Here is a 21,016-nt window from a genome sequence, read left to right as displayed (position 1 = left end):
CTGCCTTGGAGCATGTCAACTGGTCTTTCCAATTTGGTGTCACCTGCAAATGTGATGAGACCTCCTCATTGATGCAAATGTCAAAGAGGACAGGTCCCAGGACAGGTCCCTTTAGTACTCCACCTGCCATGGACAACCAAATGTTCAACCCATTGAGCTATCCATTGAGCTCCGTCATCCAAACAGTCTTTTATGAATCAGTTGTCTATCCATTCAGTTTGCAATGGTCCTAACTTAGATGCTATAGTCTGCTCTCCTGAAGTCTCAGATCTGTGCTCCACTGCTTGTCTTCTTCATTCCCTTTAGCATCACAAGCTCCTTGTAGTCACTACAGCCAAGGCTGATGTTGATTATCACATCCCTGTCCAATTGTTTCTTGTCTGTGAGTAGCAGAGGAGACCGTCACTCACCCTTGCGCCATACACCATCTGTGTTAAGAAGTTTTCCTCAACACACTCCAGAGACCTTCTGAACCTGTTGCATCCAACTATCTTGTCCTTCCAGCTAAAGTCAGGGAGATTAGAGTCTCCCAATAGCACCATGGGCTGTGACCTGGAGACTTCTTATTGTTTAATGACTTTGTCACCCTGATCAGGTGATCTGCAACAAACCCATCACAGTGTTACCCTTACTGTCTTGTCCTCTGATCTTGACCCACAAGGTCTCAACCGGCCTGTCTGCTGTTCTCATACATTCATACTGCCCCTTCATGTAGAAGGTACATCCCCTGCTTTTCTTCCCTGCCTGTCTTTCCTGACGAGCCCATAACTGTCCATCACAGAGCTCCAGTCATAGGAGTGATCCCACCAGGACCCAGATGAGGTATCCTCAGACCACAAGCAAGTTGATACATTCTTCTGTACCTCAGTTTTTCTCTGAATCAATCCAGTTAGGTTTCATGCTCTTCAGTGCATCAGTGTTCCTTACCCAATGTTTTTTCTGTCCTGAATACTTCAGATCTTCAGAGCAGCCTATGGTCACCATCACAATGCAGTCAGTAAGGGTAACAATGGAGGCTGACCAAGAGAACGTCATTTTGGGCTAAGATAGGAAGTTTTGATTTAGGCTAGGAAGTGAATGAGCACTGTGTTTCCTGCAAGGCCAGAGTTAAACATCCAGCTCAGACCTCAGCCAGGTCTGCAGCCTGGCAGCTGCACTTCCACAAGTGCACACCTCCCGGGAGCGACCGGGGGCTCATATGCAGATTTTTGTCTTACAGAAACCTACAGGAACGTATGGTTTCTTTTCTCCATTGAAGCAATTGTTACCGATATTTTGCACAGAGCCACCACTATGCCACTGCACGTGCAAACAAGTTCCTGCCACAGAAAGTTTACAATCATATTAACTAATAGTTGATCTGTTAAGCATAAACAAAATAAAAGGGTTCTTAGGAAAATCCTTCTTAACTTCTCCTTGAAATTATTTTAATAGCTTGACCAGGCCATTTATAATAGAGACATTTACTCTATTTTACTATTTCCTAGCAAATAATTTTCTGATTAATCATTCTGCTTTCAAGGTTGTTTCAGTCTTTCCTTTTCTTCCTCCCGCTCCTGAAGCCTGTGTCTTCCTTTTCCTCCTTCTCATTTGGCAAAGGCCTCCAAAGTACATCACACAGTGTCAAGTCAGCCAGGGAGGTAGACGGAGTCCCGCTGCAGGAGCAGAGCAGACTCTCTCGCTCCCTTTTTGTAAAATATGCTGCCATTTATCAACAGAGGTTTTTCTTGCAACAAGGAATCTGAGCTAGTGCATACCAAAAGAGTGGCACTGGAGACTTTGCGGTTGGCTGTTGTTTCAGGCACATGCAGTCTTTGCATAGCCTGAGGGCATAAATAAGCAGGCCGGAGGGAATGGACAGGCCTTCCTGCAGTACAATTAGGTGACAATGAGCTATCCAAAACAATCAGGAGAGCAGCAGCATCAAGTGCTCTCCCTGCGTCTCCCAAGATTTATTGCGTCAGAGGCTCCATCTGAGCTGGTGCCTCCAGAGAGGGCCTCTGGAGAGGCGCCATTGGCAGGCGTGCGGGAACAGGGCCTTTTCTGGGAAACGTATTGCAATCTGGAGTATGGCAATTAGGCCCAGCAGAGCTGACGTCTGAGCTCCCTGTCCTTAATTCAGGATCCCTCGAAACATGAAAACAGGAGAGAGACCTGCAAGCACTACAGGGAGGTGTGTGCAGGGGTGTAATTTACAGGAGTGATTCCGAACATCCTTCATCTACTAGACTGGAAAGAGAAGAGACAATAGATCTCAAGGCATTTCTGCTCTGGTTCTTCAGACCAGTCTTTCTTGGCTTCCTTTCTCCTTCAGAAAGCATGCCTCTGCAAAAGGGAAGCCAGGGAGCTGCTCTTCTCCTCTCCCATCTGGATCTATTAACTCCTTTCAAGGACCCTAATCCTGCAGAGCTCCATTTTGCAGGTGAGAGCTTCCTGGCCCTGAGCAGAAAGGAGGCTGCAATTTCAAGCCGAAAGACAAATACAAAATCATGATCAGCAACTGTCTTGCAGAAAATGCACTGTGTTTGGATTTCAAGGCATTTGGTAGATGTAAAACTCTGTTGGAGACTTTTCTAAGTAGGAAGGCACAAAGGCAAGGGTGGGTCCTGCATTAACCAGTGTGTTTTGTCTGATGTTTTACCTGAGGCACAGGTCTATCATACACACTCGCTCCATTCACCCTTTTTAGAACGACTCATGGTTGTAGGAGAACCACTGTAATTCTTCAGGCAGCAGCACCCTTAGGACATCTCCTGCGTCTGTGGGAAGACATAATCTGGCATTCAAGGCATTGTGGTAGAATTGGCATCTCGCTGCTTGCCTGAGGCACCATCTTCTCTCTCTGCCTTGCCTCTTCTTAACTTAGCCTCCTTCTCAAAGGCAGGGAGCTGAGGTGGTAATTTTACTGAAGAGGGCTGCAGAAGAAACCAGAGATCACGTAAATCAGAGTAACACTGGTCTCTAGATTCCTTTGGTGGCCCAGACTGAGGACCTGGGAGAACTCTGCACATTGTTACCAATGTACACGTGTCCTTCGGTTCGTTCCCTTTGTCCCTCTGACCTAAAGCAATCTATGTCCAGGCAGGAGCGGACAGCATAACTAAAATAGTATGTGCAGCCCATTTTGCATACTTTTCTGTGGCACTAGAGCTACATGATTTATGACTGAAACATTGACTGTTGCAGTACGGGACAATTACAGGAAAGTTGGTAAGGCAGCAGTGTGCTGCCGTCTTGTAGGAATATGAAATTCCTTCCTTCCTCCTGATTTCAGACCTGAAAAGTGGTGAACTCCCACTGCTCCCTTTGGGAGAATAACTAAAAGCTCGCAGGATCAGACCTTAAGATGTTCCTGTCTGGACAAATAAGTGCTGTCGTCAATGACCATCTATGGTCAACACAGGACATGCAGGGAGCTTCTACTGTGCCTCAGCTACTTGACATGTCCAGAAATTCTATTGCTCTGATTAGGTCATGCATGCATGAATCTGTTACCGAAATCCATGAGGTTCTTTCTGTGCACAAACCTAGATGTTTATATTTGAAAATGCAGATAATAAGCTCTTTTGGCAAGGACTGTCTATTTCTACTAAGTGTATGTACAGTGTTTAGCAGAAAATAGCAATGCTAGTTTAACACAAACAATTTTTACCAATGTGATTTTTTTTTTCTGCAAGCAGATGTTATTTGGATCTAAGCATTACTTTAATACAAATAAATAAAAGTAGGGTTTTTAGGAGACTATTATGATCTTCAGCTCTGAGGTCCTGTATTACAGAGGTCATTGAATTTCAACAAGTGGTTCCTGCCTCAAGTCTGTCGTTTCTAGCTGAGCTGCAATATTTCATGTAGAAAGACATCTGGCCTGGTTTTAAAGATTTCAAGCCAGAAACCCTCTCCCACTCTAGGCAAATTTTGTTCCAGCGATTGTTCATTACTCTCTCTGGGGGAAAAAAAAATTAAAAAACCCCAGCACTACATTTCTATTTCAAACTCATCTTCCTCTAGTTCCAACCAAATAATGCTATACAAGAGTATAATCTTGTATTGCACTTTCATCACCAGTTCCTGCAATTCTGTTGTCCATGACTGAACAGGTCCTCATGTCTTCAGATTCACCTTCTTGGCATCAGCAGGACACAACAGGCAGAAGGCTGTCTTTGTGTTTTTCAGATTGCAGGACAACACAGTGAAAACAGACAAATTTGAAGATTATCTGCAACAATAACATATCAGAATATTCTGTCTGGCCCAGCTTTAAGCTGGCCACCTGAGTGACTCGTCCCAGCTAGCTAAAGCATCTCCACTCTGCGAGGACTCCCCTGTTGTGCTCCATTGACTGCAGCCAGTGCCTAATAGACTGGCATAGCTTACACACCAAAGTTTTACATCCTTAAGAGCTGAACTCCGCTTTTAATGAAGATACTTCCTAGAAGGAAAAATCTTCTAAAGCTGACAACAGAAAGTGTCTTTGTATGCCCTAAATTTATTGTCTGGAGTATTAAGCCAGTTTACAGTACACTCCTGTTTGCATTCCCTAGTTGAAACCTTGACCATAAAGACCATAGAGGATAGACATTTCTGTTTCTTAATAAAGAAAGCACAGAGACTCTGAGAGACAGACATCCAGGAACTGTGGTTTTAAGGGAAATGCCAAGATTGTGACATTGGGGATAGAGTCTCTGGAACTGGCACCAACATTAATTCAAGAGAATATGTGATATTCTAGTATAACTTTGACCAGAACTCTTAAAAATTTCTGTAAAATCCTTCTGGATTTGTTTCTTTTAACAACACAGAGTGCCCTTGTTTTGTTTTACTTTCTAAAAGATTTATTATGCTTGTTTTTCATCAGAGAGATATGTGAAGTTTAACTTTCCCTAGTTTTGTTGGCTGACAATCTCATCTCTTTTATCTTGGCTTCTTGGAGAAAAGTGGCTCACCTCATCATGCCGTGACACTTGTCACCATAGATCAACTTCAGCTGAAAATGGTAGGAGATGGAGAAATAGACAATATTTACATCCTAGAACTTAATGACTGCAGGAGAGATCCAAAGTAGCACCCAGTGGAGGGGAGGTCCATAGGGAGAGGGCACTGTGGGTATCAGACAGCAGAGAAGGTGGACGGAGAGCAGGTTGCCTTGCTCCCCACAGTGCTGGTTCAGTGTTATTAATGCTGTTGCCACGCAGGGATTATACCGTGAACCCCTTCTCCCACTCACAAATGTCAAATCCTTTTCCTTTTCCAGCTGAGGTCACGTCATATAGAATCATAGAATGGTTAGGGTTGGAATGGATCTTCAAAGGTCATCTAGTCCAACCCCCCTGCAAGGACAGGGACATCCCTGACTAGATCAGGTAGCTCAGTGCCTCATCCAACCTGGCCTTAAACGTTGCAGTTACAGCCACTGGAAGAACTATGTGAGGAAAACAAATGCACATATTGTTGACTGCCTTTAGCTTTCCTTTTACGCTAGATTTTATCTTACTGTCATCAGCTGCATTCCTCAAAAATGGAAATGAGCACCATCAAGACCCACCATCCTCCAGTCGACTACCAGTGGTCTACTAAGCACAGTTTGGGAATCTCGGTGCTGGAGTTCATCCTGGAGCCTGCAGCAGTTTAAGCTGAGGAGAGTAAGAGATATTTTTTACAAAAACTTAACTAGAATGTCCCAATTTACTCCAAATTGCCAGTGTAGACAAGGAAGTGACACTTAGCCTGTTGTAAGGCACACTTCAGCAGGCCCAGCTAGTACCTCGTAAAGCACCACTTGCCTTATCTGTGCTGGAACAAGTCGCTCTGAATGCACAAACTATTCTAACAAAAATAGTCCAGACTTATCTCAGAATGTGCCGGGGGAACTCTCACGCATTGTCAGGGAAGGGCACAGGGGCTGAAACTTTGACAGTGATTTAATCTCAGCCACACATTTCACAAGGTTACAGCTTAAGAGCAAATAAGCAAAACCAGATGATTTTAGCAGTTCCATGAAAAGTAGCTTCCCAATTTGTTCAACTTCTGATCTTCGCTTAACGGGCTGTCCTGCTTTTTTTTTTTAGCACTCCAATGGCAATGTAGTCTGCTGTGAAAGATAAGACCTATACTAGAAATGCAAACAAGCAGCGAAGAAATAGCTTTGACTACGATTTTTAAGTCATCTTCATATATCACAAACAAGCACCACAAAAAAAAAAAAAAGAAACCCACAACATCTTGAGTGCAGTGATTTTTATATCATCCAAAGAACAGGGGGGAAAGCCTAATTACAATTTTAAAAGTCGTGGTAGTACTGCAAATACAGAAAAGGTTCGGTAGGCACAGGCTCTGTGGCTTCATTTGCAAGAATCCTTCAAATCACTGCAGATCTATGTGCCCAGTGTTCAGGCTGACAGATCTATTGCTGCTCAAGAAGAGTGAAGGTTCAGTGTCCCAGGCAAAGTTTCTGTGCTTGGGGGTGTTCTGGGGAAGACAATGATCCTCTCTGTCCCTTGCACCTTTGTAAAGTGGAGGTATTGCTGGTCTGATGGGTGAGGGATTTGCAGTTTGATTCACTTGTAAGGTCTTAAAATGTTTTCATTCTGTGACCTGCAGACTCCTGCTACCTTTACCAACACAATGTTAAGGAAAACTGGTTCACACATGCTATGTAGCAATTCTGTGTATGGAAATTCTAAAGGGGGACATACTTTTCATGGGAAATTTGTAGGGGTCCACAAACCAAAAAAGACTGGAAAAAAAAGTGGTTCATCTCATCTGTTCAGATGAAAGGAAATACTGAAGACTGAAGTGTAGGTATATATTAATATATCATGATATTGCAATTAAACAGCATTACACACAATGTTATAAAATAGCTCTATCCATTCAGTCTCATGGGAGTGTAGCAATAAAAACGTAAGAAATCAAGCCAGACTGGGGTGTTTACTTTTTGCTCTTGATTTCTGAAAAAATGCTTTATTTGCAATAGCTGGTTAATATTTTTAACAATTATATCCTTGGAATTATTAATCAGAGTTGGAAAACAGCTCCACGCACAGACTTGACCTAAGAGTGATAACTGTATGTTGGAGGAAGCACTGAAGTCATGTAGGGCATCTTACTATGAAAACACATATTAGAAAATATTGCATAGAGGTAATGTAGCCCCCAGGTGTAAAACTCACACGCACTCTCTGCTCCTCCCTCCCTCTCTCTTTCTCTCCCTTTCACTTATACTTTCTCCCCATATTTGCTAAAACTAAAAATAAATCCACTTGTTGCTAGACCTATATGAAAGCTGGAAAAAAAAAAAAAAAGTGAAGTCTAGCACAAGAGAATGAGTGCATTTTGGGGGAGGGAGATAATAGGATTTTTTTTTTTGTATCAGCAAAAAATATTGGAGGTAGATATCTGTGCAGTTGCTGAGCTTTTGTGTTCTGGGGCTAGGAGACTTGAATATTATTAAGGGATCAGTCGCAAAGTGCATCAATCTGGCATGTACTGGAGCCAGATATTTATTTGCCAGGAACTGGGAAAAAAAAAATAATCTCAGCAGGCTCACAGTTGAAGAATGGTGGACATTGCTTTGATTCAAGAAAGCCCTGGCACAGATATCTTCCTGGATATGGATAACATAATGGACTTCGGGGAACATATTAAGTCACCCCCCCGTGACTTGGTAGCAGCTCTGGATGTGAATTATACAACTCTGGATTGATATGTTAAGGACTTAACAATTTCTGTCTGCAGCGTTTCCAGCCTCTGAGCAAAGTGTTGGGTCACTTTTTTTTTTCTTTCGATTTGATGGCCAATTGTACTATGCTATGTAATTCTTTTTTAAAAGCCTGCAATAAAAGGAAGTATAAATTAAAAAGAGGGTGGGGCGAGTGACTGAGTGTGTGTGTGTGATACACGGCATTTAATGTCCCTCTAGAACAAAGTCACACTTGAAGGCCTGGCTTCTTTATTTATACTGTTTGTTTATAAGATCCAGGAATGCTTGTTTTCAGCACAGAATAATTTTTGCAGTGGCTTCAAATGAAAATATGTGTTCCCTAAAAGCAGAAAATCAACTGGGAGCTCACCACTGCATTGAGAGGCCAATTCAGGCTCACAGCAACCCAGCACCCAAGAGCTCATTAGGGATTCACATGGAGCAACGGCTTGATTGGCTCTGCTCTGACTGAGTTTGGGGTGGTTTTCCTGGAATTCAGTTGAAAAATACAGGTGTATGCAACAAATATGCTGGGTTTTTAATACCTGACATGAGTTGGGTACTGATGCTGAATGGCAAGTGTTGGCAGTTAGGATGGGTGAAGACATTTGAGACTTTTTCTGGCCCTATTTAGTATCAGAACTTTTTTTTTTTCCTGATGACAGGACTTGGATTTTATTACTTGAGTTTGATCACGTGTATTCATGGCAAATATTATGTCTTTATTTCCTTGTAAAACCAAAGTGCTTTTATTCTTACTGAGTGTTATATCCACAAGGCAATGGAAGGCCATGTTACTTTTTATAGTATATTATGTATCAAATAATTTCAACAACAGATAAAGAAAATAGAATGAATAAAGAAGGATTACAAGCTCCACATGCTGTGTACAATGGGGACAGCTGCTTTATATTGCTCTATGGATACTTTGCCTCCTATCCCTGATTTCACGGGCCATTATTTCTTATTTCATCTCACACAGATCATCTCTTAGTCCTAATTGCATAACATATGAAAAATACACTATTTGTTTATATGACAAAGTATAGTTAGTAAAATATTGATGTATTTTAAGCTTAAACCATTTGACCTGTTTTCTTCTAACAAAGAGCCAGGCTGCCTGTTGGGAAGTGAAGGTTTGGAGTTGGCATGACATGACAGGACATCTCCCAAACCAAACATCCATCCATGCCCTACAGACCACTGGGTTTCAGATACTGTGTTTTTATAGCAATAGCCAAAAAATTTCTCTTTACAGGTGACTTTTTAAGAGAGAGGACTGAGATCCTGGGGAAGACACATGAAGATAATGAAGTGTTCATAGGAGCCTCTGCTGGAAAAGCAATGGTTCAAAGAATGGCATGTGGGTTTTTTTTTTTAAAGAAGGAAGAAGTAAGACTGGAATTATGGGTGCAGAGAGCATAGGAGAAGTTTTGGCATTTTACATTTTAGGCTGCTCAGCTTCCAAATAGGTGTGATTTACCTGTGATAACTTCCCATCAGCATCAGGGAAAAAACAGTATGATGTGCAAGACAGTAATTGAGATTTACTCTGCATGATTGCACGTGTATCAACAAATGGTATTGTGACCAATTGCAGTTATAACACACAGCCTATGAGCCCTGTGATTGTGCTCACAAAAGCACTGGGCAAGCAACTTCCATCACTCATCCCTGGCTGCCATTGTTGGCTGAAAAAAAACAGAGAACGTTTCTTTTTAAAACAATCTTTCGTCTTCTGTCACTCCACCTAGTCTCCCTTCTGAAACGCCTGGTCCATGCAGATGCAAACATCAGGAGAGATCTAATGGTCTTTCATGAGAATTCTTGAAAGTTTTCATAACTAATACTCATAAATTACATGAAGGAAAAAAAAGAACTATAATGGATGCTTATAAATTCTGTCAGGAATGAGGAAATCAGTTAGCAGTTGAACGTAACTACCTGGCATTTTAAAAAGCAGCAATTTTCTATCCTATTCTGTCACAGGGTCACTGAAAGTCAGAATCTGAACGATCTTATCCAAGTAGATTTTCCTCAGCATCCCAGAGCCGCGTGGGCTGGGAGGGACAGTTAGCGAGTCAGATGATCCTGCCCTCCACACATTATGCAGCCAGTGAGAAGGGCAAGCATTCCAGCGGGAGGGACATTGCCAGGCAGCCTTTGCAAAGGTGGCTTTTCTGGTAATAAGAATGAATCAGAGAATAAAGTGCAGCACCTGCGATAATGAGTCTTTTAAACCATTATGCCTAAACATTCTTCTCAGCCTTCTAAAAACATAACGTTTCAGTTTAAGCCAAACAACACCATTCAGCACAATATGTCTGAGGAATAAAGCCACGTATTCTTCTTGCATTTGTCTTTTTTTCCCTCTTTTTGGCAGATAAATCAATTTTTTATTTGATTTAAGAACGTGTTATGAAAGGGCCAGTCTTTACAATAAAGGAACAAGTCCTGCAAACCTTCACACATGTGATTTTAATAGGTGTAGATATGTGAATAAGGATTAGTAACACTCAGCCCTTGCTTAGCATTAGTGTGTGGGCTGAAGTTATGTTCTTGCTGTGAATTGGCAATGAGACGCAAAGCCTTTCGCCTCTGGGGCGGTGGTTCAAATGCAGCCCGGGTCACTGGTGGCTTTACGCAAAACGAGGGGGCTGTTTCAGTCCAATTTCACCCTCTCCCTGTTAAAAGACAGCAGAGAATTCAAGGTCACAGTGATCTCAGAGTCTCTCATCTTATTCTGAATTGCTATTTTTTGACTTACTGTGCTGTACGATGGAGCCTGGAGACTTCTGCCAAGCGTGGGGCCCGTTACACTGGTTCCTGTGAAAACACGCGCAGCTCCATTTATTTACAAACAAGAGACAGGGCAAGCAATGAGTGGAAGAGGGAGACGGCACAAAGAAATGAAGTGCCTTGCCCAGAGGAGCGAAGCGATGCCCGGAGCAGAGCCCTCCTTCCCTGACAACCAGACCACACAGCTTCCTTCTTCACCAGCTGCGGTGGGCAAAACGTCAATGGGAGACGTGTCCTTGGACTTTGGCTTTCCAGCAGGTAGCCTGCATGACTGTCAACCTAGCAGTTTTTATAGTATTTTTTTTTAGTAAGGTGGGGATAATATAAAACAAAGTGTATGACAGATGAAATGCATTAGCCCCAACAATATTAATGGATGATAATGTATACGGTAGATCATTTTATCACACCATTTACATGTAAGTTTGTTTGGTGTATTATCTTTGACACAGTGGAAGATTCATAGATCAAGAGAATTGGTGTAACCCAATTTCATATGTTTTGTTGGATCTTCGAACAAAAGTGGATGCATTTTGAGTATACATTAAGCAAGTCTGCATGAAGAACTTCCTTACGACACCTGGCACCTACTTTTATGGCTTATTTTGTCAGATTGTTTCTTCTATTCAAAGATTAATTTTCCCACTTGCTGAATTTGTTAAATCTTTGAACATTTCAGCCAACGAAGAGGTTTTCAGATCTGAGTTTTCTCAGGATTAAACACTTCTGTAGCAGAAAAAACACTACTCAGTCAATACAGACAGGCTTGTTTGAAATCTAGCATTTGCTAAACAAAAAAGGTTAAACATTTTGCAAAGAAAAGTCTAAAATTAAATGTGCCCTGACTTTCAAACATGCCAACTGTAACTAAATGGGTATTGAGCTCAGGCACTTATGAAGATGCTATTTTATCCTCATTTTAAATTTAAAGCAAATGTTGGCTTATCATGTATATGATTTGAAATCAAGGTATATACTATTCCCTAATGCAGGAGAAAGCTCTTCACAGATGTGACATCCCTTCCTGAGCAGGGAGACACCATCCTTGCAACAGCTTCCTGGAGGTCAGTCCATTTGCTGTCTCAGGTCAGTGCTCTGCCGGCCACTGAGTGGGAATCTCCCTTCAAGTACATCTCCCTGTCCCTCGCAGGGTTTCTCCCTAAGACACGCGCATCCTTATGCTGGACTCAGCTTGTCAATTCACACCATTTTTATCAGTCACTTCCCTTGGCAAATGATAATACAAAGCAAACGTCCCTGGGACTTTTCTGTGCTTAAATTAGAGATGAGGTGTTAGCATCCTCAAAGTGTTCCAAAGCCCAGGTTGTACTGAGTGGCACAGCTAAAAACTGTCACAACTGCGGGATGAACCAAAGCGCCAGATCCGAAATCCCACTGGTGAGGCACACAATGATCTGGATTAAACCCAAGCTTTGTACTGTGTGCCTGGTATAAACTCCTGCAAGCTAACTCGTGGTCCGACAGACTTGATGACATCCCAAACCACAACTCAAACACGCACAGGGTTTTGCTAGGTTTTAAGTCCTTTCCCAGTGTACTGGGGTTTTGGCCATTTTTAACCTGGAAGGAGGACTGCACTGCCCAGTCTGGAAAGTCCCAAAGCCTCAAATACTTATTTGGGACAAGACTCTGCCTGTTCCCAGAGGATGTTGTGGAAGGCACTGGGGTGAGAGAGGAAGGGCAAGCAGGCTGGTGCCCAACGTGGCAGTGGGAAGACTGGCTGCCCTCCTGATCCGCCTCTGCCTCAGGAGCCTGCACATGGTTAGGTACAAGCCTCCAAACTTCTTCGCTCATTTAAAAAACCTCAAACTTTAAATATGAAATAAAGCCCAGGCAAGTGAACAAAAAGGCGAGACAAATGCTTAAGGAAACGGAAAGAATAAAGGATTTTTTAAAGCTATATCCCTATTACCTTTATTTCTCCTCAATGAAGTGATATTTCTTGATCCTCAAGATCCCCATTCCTTAATGAGGTAAAACATCAGATTATGAAGAACATTTTTTAATGAGAATTCAGGGACATTTCTAGGTTGGTTGAGAAGTATGAAAGTATTTAACCTCTGTTCAATGGACTGCCCTTTATTAACATTTTTTCTTCTAGTGCCACTCACATAACTGCCCTTTCACAAGCCCCGTCTCAACCATTTGGTACTTATAACTTGGTTTTAGCCAGAGGGTGCATTGCAGAATACAAATCAATCATTGGCTTTATTTCTTGTGACTAAAGGAATTCATAGACTGTATCTTTGTGGAAAGAGCTACCTCTAAGAAAATAGGGCTTAGTGATTAAAATGTGGCCATTTTTCTCTCTGTTCAGCAGTAAAAGGCTACCAGAAGAAGAGTTCAGTGAGTTATATGACATTAACAGTGCAGCACACCTCAGCTTAAGCGAGCACATAGATATGTAAACAAAGCTGCTATCAAACACAGTACCTTGTCAAAGATTAAACCTGTCTTTAGGGAACGGGAATGGTGCCATGCTAACACCTTAGCAATACAGGCCAAGCAGCAGGATGGTTGGCTAAGCCATCAGTTTGTCACAAACCTGTCTTGGAAACCTCCTTGAAACATGAGAGCGTCCCTGTCCTGGGTTCCTTTCCATCAGTTGCTCTGGGTAAGCTGCCAGGGTGCCACTTATTGCCAATTCTAGCGGTGCTTTTGTCCTGTGGATGCTTGCCCAGTAGGAAATGGATTGAAACCACCCATATACTTTAAATATGCCATTGTCTGAGCTCCAAGTGCGAATGACCGCTAATCACACCAAGTCTGGCCTGGCCTGGCGGAACAGTATCCCTGCTGCCCACTGTTACCTTTGAGTTGATCTGTCCTGCTGCTCAATATAGAATATTTGTAGTACACCTTCTTAGTGCAAGGGGAATATATTTCTATTTATATATTGCACAAAGGAAGCAGAGCCACAGCTAGAACAGAGGGAAGCAACACTGTTTGTGTTTTGGCTAAAAAAAAAAATAAGGTGAACCCTATGAAAAAAGCTGATAGGATTTTGTTATTCATGTAGGACAGTGGAGGCTTATCCCAGAGACTCACATTCAGTCAAGTGTATCAAGCTGGATTCCCAGCTGTTGGAGAAGGAAGAGCAGATTCCAGGTGCACTTCTGAGCCGATGTTTTGACGACCTGGCACTTCCATTCTGCCAAGTTTAGACCAGCACTTTTGATCGTGGGACAAAATGTCTCAGGCACCGTGATGAGAAAGTCTGCAACCCACTGGACATGCACTCAACTCTGTCCCTCAGCCATGGGACACAGAAGAACTTTTTTAAAGAAAAGGCTTTTCTTACAGGGCTCTTCCCTTGCCAGTCTCCTGATGCCAGCACTCATTAACATCCCAGTACAGACGCACTGTACCTGGTACATTTGGATGCACAGCCAGTGCTCACCCTGCTTGGGCACACCAGAAACACTCAAAAGCAGCCAAGAAAAAAAAAAAAAAAGGAGAAAGAATGCCCACTAGGAGACACAATGTAAGAGTTGCAGATTCCCATAGAGCAGCACCAGGTTTTGAGGTTGAATTCTTGTGTTTCTATCGCACGTCTCGTTTTACAGACAGCAGCACCGACAGATCTGCAACACTTGGCAGGGCAGAAGGAGTCAGTAGATTCCTGAACTCCTTGGTGTCAGTGCGAGTTTTGCTGCTGGCAGTCATGGAGCCAAGATTTCATTCCATTTTAGTACGGGATTTAACTGAGGTTCACAACGTAGCATGCTTGCAAATACAGGCAGTGCACGAGCTTCTGGTTTTCTAGGTGTTTCACAGAATGTGTTTTAGCGACACATCTCATGGTCTGAAAGCATTATAGCAGGAATATAAAATTTAGGTCTTGCAGACTTGAATCAATGCTATGGGAACAAATGAAGCAATAAGCACAGCTCATGAGAAATGCAAAGCCAGTTAACAGTAACTGTCTCTGTCAGAAGAGAAGACCCATCTGGAAGCATGCTTGAGTATCAGCTGTTGGAGCTGGAAGTAATCTTGCAGTCTTGAACATGTACAATGCTCTGCTAAGAGGAACTTTAGCATGATGTACAAAAGCTGGGATTTTTTTTGTCTTCATTTATTCGGTTGTTTTCAGCTACCCATCTAAACTGCATAATCCAGTCCTCAGTAGTCATGCTATTTGTTGACCAGTTCTTTTGCTTAAACCTTAGTAGTATACAATGAACTAACACACACATATGCACACACGGACCATGCAAAAACCCACAAAGAAAGTTAGATTTTGGCTGGGGTAGAGTTAATTTTCTTCATAGCAGCTAGTATGGAGCTGTGTTTTAGATTTGTGCTGGAAACAGTGTTGATAATACAGGGATGTTTTAGTTACTGCTGAACAGTGCTCACACAGAGTCAAGGCCTTTTCTGCTCCTCATACGGCCCTGCGAGCGAGTGGGCTGGGGGTGCATAAAAAGCTGGGAGATGATACAGCTTTGAGAACTGATCCTGGCTGACTAAAGGGATATTCCATACCATTTCATGTCATACTCAGCAATAAACTTGGGGGAAGGTTGGATGCAGATGCCTGCTGTTCACAGACAGGTTCGCATCAGTCAGTTGGTGGTGAGCAATTGTTTTCATTTGCATTGCTTGTCTGTCTTGAATTTTATTTCTCTCTCTTTGTTATTTTCCTTTTAATTACATTACTATTATTGTTTCATCATTATTATTATCGTATTTCAGTTATTAAGATGTTCTTATCTCAACCCAGAGGTTTTCTCACTTTTACCCTTCCAATTCTCTTCATCCCACTCTGCTGGAGGAGGAGTAAGTGAGCAGTTGTGTGGTGCTTAGTTGCCAGCTGGGGTTGAACCGTGACAATGTGTCAATGTCCTGGTTCCGCCTAGCATAGAATTAATTTTAACCTGAGCTGGGAGAGGAGCTGGAGCTGGTGGCACCTGTGGCTGAGGGACACAACTGGGATAGTGACCAATTAGTCAAGAGCTGGGACAGTTTACCCAAATTAGCCCAAGGGCTATTCCATACCTTGTGACCTCATGCTCAGGGTATAAAGTGGGGATGGTGCTGAGGGGCAGGTTTTGGTACTCAGGAGGGAGCTGGGCGTCAGGATCCACTGTGAGCTATTGTACTGTAAATTATGTGCTTAAGCATATTCTGTTATTGTTTTTGTTTTCCATCTCTATTTTCTTTTCCTCTGTTGTTCTCCTAACCGTTTTTATCTCAACCTAGGAGTTTTCCCTTCTTTTCTTTCCTGGTTCCCTTCCCCATCCCACTGTGGAGGGGGTGGGAGTGAGTGAGCAACTGTATGGTATTTAATTGCTGAGTGGGGGCTAAACCACAGCAGTCAAGGAAGAAACTTGCCTCACTTCCACCATTCAATCTTCCACTGCTATGTCTCAAATGATACAAAAAGAGGGACACAATCTCTGGTTCATAGAATCAGCAGAATGCTTCACACAATTTTGAGACATTTTTGATCACTTACGGGTTCTCTCATTTTAGCAGTAAAAAAAAAAAAGAGGATGGTTTGCTTTTGCTGTTCACATATGACTATTTTACAGCTCACAACTGGCTGCATGCAGACTCTAGTAGATGCACGAGGTAGTTCACTACCATAATGCCAAAGTTTAAGCCATCACAACATGGCAAAATCTCTTGGTGCAGGTCTCAGCCTGGGAGTTCAAATTCCCCTAAAAGCACCTTGCTGAAGCAGGCAGCTTGCCTCCTCCAGCACATCAGCTCTTTTTTTTTGTACAAAGAATGTTACAGGGGAGTGATTAGATGGAGGAGGGTTTTTCAGCTAAGAAAAGAGCTGCCAGAGGGGGGATGTTACAGTAGACTATAAAATCATGAATGGCGCAGGGAGGGTGAATAACAAACTGTCATTTGCTGCTTCTAGTTCTTGCATGAGAGACGACGAGCAAGTAGCATGTGCACAACAGACAGCAAGGGTTTGGTGGCACTGCTTCACAGACTGGACTGAGTTGTGAAACTCCTTGCCACAGGATTTTGTGAATACCAGAAGTTTATACAGATTTAAAAAGAGACTAGATAAAATAATGAAATTAAAACCTCAAAAAAAATAATGTACTAGCAAATATCAGTACATGACTTTTGGCTTGGGAGGAGTTGAGTCATCAGTTGCTGGAAGCTGAGTGAATAAACTTGGGATCTATAAATGCCACAATACGTTTGCCCTGTTCTTGTGCCCTTATCTGGGCACCTAGTATAGCAAGAACGCAGAGCTTTGGTCTGACCCTGCTTGGCTGGTCTCCTGTTTGCATCTCTGCCTTGTTTGTGTTTATCTGCAGACCACCGGTAAACTTCTGTACAGCTTCCCCCAAAATGTCTTTTTAGAGCTGTAAAGTGTCATGAACTTTTACCTAGCAATTTGTGCAGATCTTCTGAGCCTTGGAAGAAGCTATAAGTTATGACATTTGCTGAGGAACACAGTTCATAAGAAACAGAGTCAAGCAGGCGTAAGTCTCATAAGAGTCTGTGTGTGTGTGCATGAGAGAGAGGGAGGGGAAAAAATGTGCATGTGAAAGTAACTTTGTGTATAAACCAGATATTTTCCATGATGAATTGAATTCTGTTAATTTATAAACTATATTCAGAGCTGGTTGAATTTTGTAGTGTTTCGTGGCCAAATTCTGTGAAAGGACTGGGAAAAATCTGTTCCAATTTATTTTACACTCTGCAGTGATTTTCTGACTAACTGTGTGTGAATTATTATATTTCGATCTGTATATAGAACACTGAGCACTTTGGCCCCAGCCCAGCAAAGCAGTTGAAGGAAATGTCCTGCTGAATTCACAAAGACTGTTTGCATTCTTAAAGTTAAGCATGTGCTTAAGGGCTTTGCTAGATCATAACCAAAGATCTCTGGAGCAGGTGGCAAGACTGATACCACAGAGAATAGAAGAGGAGGAAAACAGCAAGAAAAATGTCAATAGATATATTGACATGAATTTGGAATGGTGCTTAGCATTTGCGCACGTTAAGAAGAGAGAGATCTAAAAAGCCCAAGAAATGTATTTGAGAGAGTGTGTTGACTTTAAAAAAACAAACAAACAAACAAAAAAACCCCAACAATTTCTAACTGCCATATATCAAACACTGACTTTCAAAGGAGAGAAACATTGCAATGTAAGTTACACCGTTCTCATTGTGTTATTTTGCTATGTGTAACGCTGCAGCAATTTTTAGCACACAAAATGTAAATCTCCTTCTGGTTCTAAAGTACATGCAGATCACACCATCACAGAATGGGCAACTCTGGAGATTGTCCACTCCAGCTGAGTCAGGTACAGCAGATTGCCCACGGATTGGCTGTTTCCAGGGAAGAAGATGGTATCTTGTGATCACTTGTTCCAATGTCTGTCCACCTTTCCAGTGGTACCAAGCTCTCGTTAGTAGTCTTATAAATGATCAGACCTTCTTCCTATGCACATGTTCGGCTTTACAACAACAGCTAGATCCCAAGACTTCAAAATAATTAGCCACAGAAGTGAAAAATAGACATAAGCACAAACGCATTCAGGACTTCAGTTGGCAAGTCCAAGTAAGTTGGTGAAAGTTTCAGTTTAAATGGAAAAAAATTAAAGCAACGTTGTGCTGTAGGATTCATTAATTCATTGCACAGATATCACAATATATGTGTACTTTTCTTGAAATTTAGAGGATTATGATTCTTAATGCTGTGGCACCTGTTTGAAAAAATCTCCGTTTTTAGCTGTGGCACCTGAGGGCTTTTAAGGACTCTCATTTTGGCCCCCTTAAATTTCAGTGCATTTTCTCACTGATTTCCATGATAGCCATAATTCCACTCTTTCTTTTCAAAAGTACAAAGCTCCGGTGCTGGTAAATTGTATAGGAATAAGATTGAACCCTTCGTGAATAGCAAAACACATGAAGGCAAAAGTGCATGATGAAATGATTTATCTGTGGCTTTGCAATCACTACACAGATAGCATTTTGGTATGTGCATTGTTTACTAACTCTGTATCTCTGAGTGGAATATATAATTTTTTACTTAGTAGTTTCTTCCAAAACTGTATTGCATTTTTCAATGAGTCAGCTGGTTATAGTGAGTCCTGCAACTTGTGAAGCGCATGAATTTATGTATTATGACATGAAATGTACTTCATTCATTTATGTGCCTCTGTTTATTTATGATAATACTTCACAGGAGATGAGTGAATATTCTATAATACCTTTCAAGAGGTCAATGTAGTCTTAACAATAGTGTTTTCACTCTGCATAGACCAGTAAATCTTTGCTGAAGGGCGAGGTGGCTGGGGTTTGTATGCTCATCATGACCTGCGTGGATTAGTGAGGTACAAAGGTTCCAGGGAATGTGTATGTACACACATACATCTACAGTGACCTCCGGGCGTGCTTAAAGCTCATCTGTTTCCCTCAAGGATTTGAAAAGATGGGGAGGAGGATTAAAAGAGTGGTAAATGGCTAGGAAAAGAGGACTCTCAACTTCTAATTTGCTGGTCTTGTTAGTAAGACAGGAATTGCTTTTATTTACTTAGCATGCAGCCCTTGTGGAGTATTTGCATCTTTCACAGAAATGAGGCATCTGGAAAGTGAATGGAAAAAAAAAATCATTCTTTGGGTTCTGTGTGAATTTAAAGACAGAAAACCATTGATTTGCCCTCAAGTCCACAGCTACCTAAAGAAGGGAAACAAAATAGCGTCTGTATTGTACGTAAGTGGCTACAATATGATTTTAAAGTGGAATTAGGCCAACTTGACTTGACAACTTCGTTCTTTTTTTCCTAGTGCCAGATTTTCCAAAGATTTCAAGCACCCATAAGCTATGCCATCTTTTCAGAGCAGTCCAGCTGCTACCAGAGCTGCCATGGCCATCTGCCTCAGCAGCAGCACTGGGTCGTGATGTCTTGGTGGGACTGACCAACTACAGCCAGCGTGGTGGAGAAGCGTCGGCTTTCAGTGGTTGGCTGAACCCACCTTACTGGTTTTTCCTGACACCACCTCTCCTTCCGGCACACCACGTCCCTTGCATCATCAGGCTCAGCGCTGCTTTGAAACAGCCCACCACAGGGTAGGAAACTCCACTAGCAAAAAATGTGAAGAGTTTTCCCGTGGTTAAGTGAGCTGAACTGCCTGACTGAAGAGCGAGAAGGGAGGGGGAAGAAAGGAGAGAGCAGCAAGGCACTATGTTAGAGCCACTTTCTCTTGAAGTCTTATCCTAAGAAAGAAACTCTAGGTAAGTATACCTGCAGGCAATGAAACTCAGGTCTGTTTTTCTCAAGTGCTCAATGCTTCTGCTAACTCCCATGGTGACACCTTAACAGTCAGATTCTCAAAAGGACTTAGTTTTCAGTGAGAACCCAGGGTGTTGAGGCCTTTAAAATTTCTCCTCTCTTCCTTTGCTGCCTGCTTGGGAAATGAGCTTTTTGTAAAATTTCAGCTTTACTCAATAAGTAAAGCTGCTTAGTTAACTGCACTAGCTGGGGGAAAGGCATGGATCTTTAATACGCGCTGCTAGTATTTGGTAGAGCAGTCCAGGTTGATTAGAAACTGTCTCTGTGTGACGAAAGACGGTGCCTATAATTCCCTCCAAAGTCAATGCAGAGTGCAGAGCATGAAATACCATGAGATGATGGGTCAACCTCCAGACTGCAGCCAGGACACGCACCTCTTCTCTGAAAAGAATTTCTTCCTCTTTTCAAATATCAGTGTCCAAGGCTAGGGGTCCTTAATAACATATTCTGACTTTTGATAAAGTTCTAAGAATCATGCTTGAACCCAAGAAGATGTAAAGACATGCTGTCCAAGGACTCCAGGAAATGATGCAATCTGCAAACCATTTACTACCTGTGTGTTTTTTTCCTTGGATATTGCCAAGGGGCTTAACTCTGCTTTATGGAATCCCTGTTAAAGTTATATCATTGTAAACCAGTGTTTCTTTAGGGAGGGGAAAACATTTCAACCTTAAAAGAGTTAAGTCAAAATCCCTGCGAATTTAAACACACTGGGAAGTTGCACCAGTTTGACCTAAACAAACCCATGATGTGAAAGCGGGTATAGCAGCCCCAGGCATTCAGCGTTAGCGTTGGCTGACCAAGGTTTCACCATTTTCACCTCCAGTCGCTACAGTTGGCAGAAAGGGAAATATGCCAGGGTCTCATCCGCTGGGATGTAAAATCTGGCGTATTATCACAAACTGCTGAGAAAGGCACCTGAATATAAATTGGGGTGCCTAGAGGTAGGACAGAGGCTGTCACACCGGTGCTTTGACAATCTCTTACAAAACCTCCACAGGCCACGAGACAGGGAGACATTCCAGTGTGGTTTGGGTGAGAAAAGAGCATCCTTACAGGCAGCCGTGCTTCATGGCTGATGAGTCTGCCTCTGGCAGGGTGGGGGCTTTGGGGTGGCTGTAGCCCCTGTGTCCCCTCCCTCACACCCAGCCACCCCAGGGTCCATGCTTTCTCCTTTCTGTTTGCCCTTCTGGTTTTGGGGGCTGCATGGGGAGAGGAGAGCCCA

Source organism: Chlamydotis macqueenii, chromosome 7 (assembly GCF_036417535.1).
Source record: "Chlamydotis macqueenii isolate bChlMac1 chromosome 7, bChlMac1.mat, whole genome shotgun sequence".
NCBI lineage: Eukaryota > Metazoa > Chordata > Aves > Otidiformes > Otididae > Chlamydotis > Chlamydotis macqueenii.
This window is presented reverse-complemented; position numbering follows the sequence as displayed.